This window comes from Carassius auratus, chromosome 41 (assembly GCF_003368295.1).
Source record: "Carassius auratus strain Wakin chromosome 41, ASM336829v1, whole genome shotgun sequence".
Classification (NCBI taxonomy): Eukaryota; Metazoa; Chordata; class Actinopteri; order Cypriniformes; family Cyprinidae; genus Carassius; species Carassius auratus.
The window spans coordinates 4,413,650-4,420,028 of NC_039283.1; positions in this window are offsets into that span (position 1 = coordinate 4,413,650).

Here is a 6,379-nt window from a genome sequence, read left to right on the forward strand (position 1 = left end):
TAAAAGACTCCAAGGACTAATCTAATCACCTTAATTTGTTTGTGAACCTTTTTCAAGCATCATTTAAGAGGTTAAATATTCTTAGAGAACTGCCCAGTGGGAAAAACACAAGATAAGACATGAATGAGGTTCAGAATATTAAGTTTTAAGTTTCTCCTTTCACTTTATTACTCTCAAATACACACAATGTACAAATATACGCTAACCACACATAAACATAAAGCTTGAGCAAAAATCACTCAGGCTGTTTCAAAAGTGTAAAGGTCACCTAATCGCTCACATTCTACTAATGGCAAACAATATCTCGTTGACATTTACATTTATATGAGAAGATTGATATGAGTCACGCAGATCCTTCATTCAAAATCCCGGAAAACAGGGCACACCTGAAAGAATGAACAATGGAATATGGATCCAATTAAAAGAAGAAATAAAGTGTTTTGATTCAAATACATTAAACTGTTAAACTTGTTATCTATGGCAGAATTTTAGTTTACATTGCATCTAATTTTTTGACCAGGCTGAATTTATTATTGACCGAGTTTATTACAGATTGCTACATCATTAGACATGAAAAATGTTTTTAGAATGCTGTACATCGAATGACTTTCAGTGAGGCTGTGTTAAAGGGTTTGGGGAATCCCTGTATGAACATGAGCTTGACCCTGAGACATTTGGTAAACCAAGAGGATGAAAGTATTTGCTGTTTACCCAAGCACCAGTATATCACGATCTTTCTGCATTTTAGTGTAGGTTTAACAGAATGAAAATATGTGCCTTTGTGCGGTAGATATGCAGTATCTAACATCTTCTACACTTTCTAAAACCTTCAGTCAAGCACAGACGTTTTGTTCAGAATGCAGGTGTCAGAAAAAAAAAATGCAGGTAATTCCATAATTGTTCACCCCTTTTGAAATCCGTTGAGTGAAGCTGCATAAAATAGGCTACTGTTAAGCAAGCAATGCCTTAGTTAATGACAACATCCCACACATTCACATTGCTTACCATCGTGTATGCCAGAAAGAGGGTGTGGCACAGGTTTAGTGTGTAACCCAACTTGAAAGACAGAGTGATTCCAGAATATGACGAACACTGATGGACTTTATTAGGCAATTTGAATTGGAAAAATGCAGGGGGCAGTTTTCCCACACCTGCTGCTGGGAAACTCACAATGGCAATGACAGGTAGATCTTCAAAACCCACACAATGTATGAATGTGTGAGATTTTATTATATCACCATTGAACTCTTCTCTCAACATTCTCTATGAACACACAAAAACAGTGAGTAATATGACCTTTGTAAGTGTAAATGTATCATTGTGAGTGACCCCAGATTTAAAGGTCAAGATGCCGCTACGCTGATTCACGACTATGATAGAAGGTCAGCAGACATGAGACAACCTTCCCACTCAATTTCATGGACCTCAAGTACCTAGTGTGTCTTTACATTCATAAAGGTGAAAATGTGGGTGTCTTTGAAATTTTGAGCTGTGAGAACAAGGAATATTTTCTCCATCCACAATTCAATAAAACTGCAGTAGATGTCATGTGATTAATCATAGTGTTTAAGTGAAAGTCAGTCCCTAGTAATAAAGGTGAAGAACACCAGCACAGTGACATTTTAAACTAAACCTTGCGGCATGCATCAATCTGTTTATCTGTGTGAGGTGCCCTACAAGGTGATGATAACATTCTCCAGCTATTATCTTAAGAGAAAGTATGTCTTTTTCTTTCTATGCACACTCTCTCTCTCATTCCTTAAACTAAGGTTTGCCTGCCTTGTCTTTCAGGAACTCGTTTACCTGACCAACAGACGTAAGTCACGGTCTAGTCCTCTGAAAAGTTCAATAGAAACATGCACACAAAAAAACTACTATGCACGCATTCCAAGAGGTTTACGCATGGGTATCCCTTAATATGCTCACATGCAAAGTACAATATACTGCAAAGACTTTAAAACAGCAAATCAGCTCTCCATTGCTTACTCACTGGGAAAGCCTCATTCATAAGCTTAGTGCATTTTCTTTTTATGTTTTTGAAGCACTCCAATTAGGGCAAGGGTGCAATTAAAAATATATATTTTAAAAACTATGACAGGATGAATTTTTATAATATATAATAATATGAATATGTCTGTGCAGTTAGAAGATCCCATTTGTTTTCTATCAAATAATCAAGACTATATGATGAATCTCAACATGGTGACCCTGGACTACAAAATCCATCTGATAAATACTGATCAATAGTAAGTGCTGACATTCATGATTCATGAGTTTCAGTTCTCCATTTATTTATTGTACTGTCACAATGGCATGCTCAAAACAAAAGCAGTCTGCATATTTCACCTCTGAACACCTGCTAAACTCTCAGTCTGAATTCCTGTCCAATTGTTCTGACACCCCACACAGTGGGGGCAACTCAAATACCGAGGAGTGATAAGAGGAAGAGATGCATGCATACACCCACATGCTTCATGCACTGTGAAAATCCTTCAATTCATGGTTAAAAACGAACAGGTGTGGCTGCTAGATATTCACTGTAAACAAAACAATACGATGACATTACTAGATAGCTTTCTGGATCCTTTATATTTTACTGACCTGACAAATTAAATAATGCATGGTTGGCATTATTTTATTGATCTGAGTAATACTTTTCTGCATCTGTTCTGCTGATGCTGCTTTGACTCTAGCAATGATGGTGCTAATGCCCATGACAGGTAATATCTTACTTATTTATTAAATTTACAAGCGCATGTGCTATTTGAACTGAAAAAAGCCAAAATTAATCGGTAACATACCAATCCTGACCTACCAAAAACAGCTTAATTCAGCATGAAAATGTTCTATATCTGCTTGTATTTTCCAAATACAACCCCACTGTAATAAAATACCACAAATACTACCTTTAATAATTGATCCATCTATAGTTTAAACTTTAAAGCACTCTAATTAACACCAATAAAAGGATAACTGAAAAAATAATAGTAATAATTTATTGTAAGTTATTCATTTTTTACTCACAATGGTGCTCACACATGTGCATATATTGGCAGGGAATGGTGACCTCCTTCAATATTTAAAAAAAAGGATACAAAAGTGTCATTAAATAATACATTCAACTTGATCTGAATATTCAATAGGTTATGCCGAGAAACAAAGCAAAATGTATTGTAGCATTTATCAAAAATCTTAACCTCGCCCATTGCTCTTCTGTTGCACATTCATGACTACGTTGGGGTGCTTGCTTGAGAGCAACATTTCCCATCGATGCATTCAATAAAACTAAATTTTCGCACCATTCTGAGAAATCTAAATAACACATTAGAACTATTATAACTTATGTACAATTTTTTTTTATCAGCAACAAAGATTAATAAATGCTGTAAACTCAAATTTACATATAGAGATTAATACAAATTCTTAAAAGCCAACTGCATGAAACTGGTATGAAAGTAGGCCCTCTTTCCTTCCTGCTCATTCACATTAGTATCATCCAACAATTTTGAAAGAATCTGCAAATGCATTTGTTATTTAAAAAAATTTTCCTCAGATTTTTTTCTTCTACCAAAACATGAATGAACATGGGTTCATAGAAGAAAAGTAAAATGACAATTGTATATCCACTCCTTGAAACTGCCCTTTTCTGTTACTATAATTTAAATCACTTTAAAGAGTGACTCACATTTACCAAAGAGAGAGAGCAAGAGAGTGAGTGTGTGTGAGAGAGAGAGAGAGAGAATCAAATCAGAATAAAGCCTTCTGAATTTGCAAAACATGCTTCATATAAATATATATAAGGTCTTTGAGGACTTCTCTCACATCCAGGTCATTGCTTGAGTGTTTTCAACATAGGCCTAAGTACAAACACCCACTCACAAACACACAAAAAACTAACAAATAGTTTATACCACACATGACCTTTAAGCTTGTCAACCTGTGACATGCTTGGTTTAACAACAAAATAACACATTTAGCTGCTCTGACTGCAATTACCTGTTTAAGCATGAATATGTGAATATAAAAATCCCATTCTTGCTCATTTTCAGTGTGGCTTAAGGTAAGACATAATTGAGCCATCACTACTGGACTGTGCTAATATACAATTTTCTTAAATGACTGTTGTAATCATGTGACTATGACTGCATTCACCTCGACCTTGGGAATCATTCTTGTCATCCATTTTGATGAGTCAGTGCTGTAAAAGCCATCTGGATATCTGTCACTCAAAGATGTATCCATTATAAAGTCACAGCCGGAAAACGTGGGAGTCCAAGTAGAAATTCACGTCTTTCCAATGTAAAGAGCAAAGTTCAAGACCTTCATAAACGTGCTCTTCAAACAGTTACAATAGTGTGTGTGTGTGTGTATATATTTTATTTTTTTGTGTGAAATAATAAATATATTATTAATAAAAAGTACTTTTCCTGATTCTAATTTTAAACATTTCCTGACTTTATGGTTTCAGTCCACTATTCCAACCATATTGCGTGAAAAAATAAAACAGCCATCCTTTATGGATAGGAGTGACCAGAAGGTGTGATTACCTTGATTTCAGAAAAAAAAAAAAAAAAACATATGAATTTCTGTTGTGACAAACATAACATACAGATGTTGTGGTTAGTGTAGGGCCCCCTCCCAACAAAAAATAAATAAAAAAGATATAAAAAGAATAAAGTCATTATGTTATAGTGTGCTTACTAGTTCCAGTAGGGAGCCATTTGTGTGTTTTCTGGAGATCAATGGGAATACAAAATAAAATAAATGTCTGAGTTGTGCCTTCATAAGACAGAACATCCCCACTCTTTTGGAACAATGAATTTTCATGACATTTCCATGACCTTTGCAGTCATTCATAGTTAAAGGATAGGATTTTTCTTTTTTTTTCCTTTGTATTGTATCGTTTTATTTTAATTAATTTCCATTACTTTTTGGGGGGCTGGGAATCTAAAATGTCCTGATATTTACAATTATTTGAAAAGGTTTTTCCCTAGATCATACACTTGGATGACACTAACATGTTGTTTTCCCCAGTGTCTCTTTAACTCATTTTAACCTTAGATATATTTTAGACCCATCAATGCAGAGTCAAAAGATTCCTGGTTCTTTAAAAGATGTGCCAATTGATATTTAAGTAGTTGTCTCAAACCACTCTAAGCTGAACCTGTCCTGACACAAACGAAGCTAAGATCACTTGACCCTGTTTACCCTCTCCCTCCTAAGCGTCTTAAGAGGCAGGAGAAGGTCACGGAGAGGGGATTCCCCATGACGGCAAAGCAGCAGCGCTAAAAGCGAGTTTCCCTCCGCGCGCACACCGTTTCCACGCCTCGCGCTGTGGAACATGTTCCCCACAACTATAGACCACCTCTGGACCTCTTGAAGTTGGGAAATAAACAAAAAATAAACGTGCGGGTTTTCTTAAGTAAATGTACTCACAAGCTCGCTCCAAAATAGTACACTTCTTGTATCGAGACTCTTGGCGTATTTTGTCGAGAGACTGTACGGTCTCTTTTAACGGTTGCTTTTAAGCAACACTTGATCTAACGTACAGCGAATAAGTTATAAAAAAAAAACTACAACCGAAACATGTTTTAGTGTCCTCGGGACGTCCAAACTTAACACTATCCTGCTTTTCCAGAGAGCCAGGCGAGTTAAACAACACGGTTAAAAGGGAAAAACCGGACGGAAAAAAGCTTCATTCTGAGCCAACGGGTGAATTTACCAGAGGCTATCAGCTCTATACTTTCTCCCATTACAGTATGGGGATATAATGTTGTTCCTTAGTTTAGAGGTAACGGGGACACGCTTCCGCTAAAAATACCTGTCTACGACTATATTTGGATTGGCTGGAACACAATCAAATGTCTAAAATAAACGGACCCGCCCCGGCGCAATGAATGAAGGATCTGCTATCTCAAATCATGGGGCAACCAGCTGCTAAATTTAGCAACATCGCTTGCGTCAATCACGAGTCTCAGTGCGTCAAGCCCTCACCCCGCCCCCGGGAGCTGATCATTGGCCAGAATTAGAACGTGGCTAAGAAATTACGCGTGTTGTGATTGGCTATTGTTGACACTTTTTTTGTTCAATGGGGAAAGCGAACTAGATTTAATAATCTGTTTAGTGTGCACGCGCGGGGGCAGAAGCACACCGAGGATTAAAATCCAACCAACTCCGCATCCTTATCATTTATATTTGATAATTTGATGTTATTTTGTTTGAGTTGAGGCGACTGTCATTTGTACAGTAACAAAATGTTTTTTTCTCCTCTTCAGTGCAAACTTGCATGCCAGTCTTCATTTTAGGAAAACATTCACAAGCGCACGCGCTCATTCATAATGTGTCTAGTAACCTTACACATTTTAACGTTTATAATTAC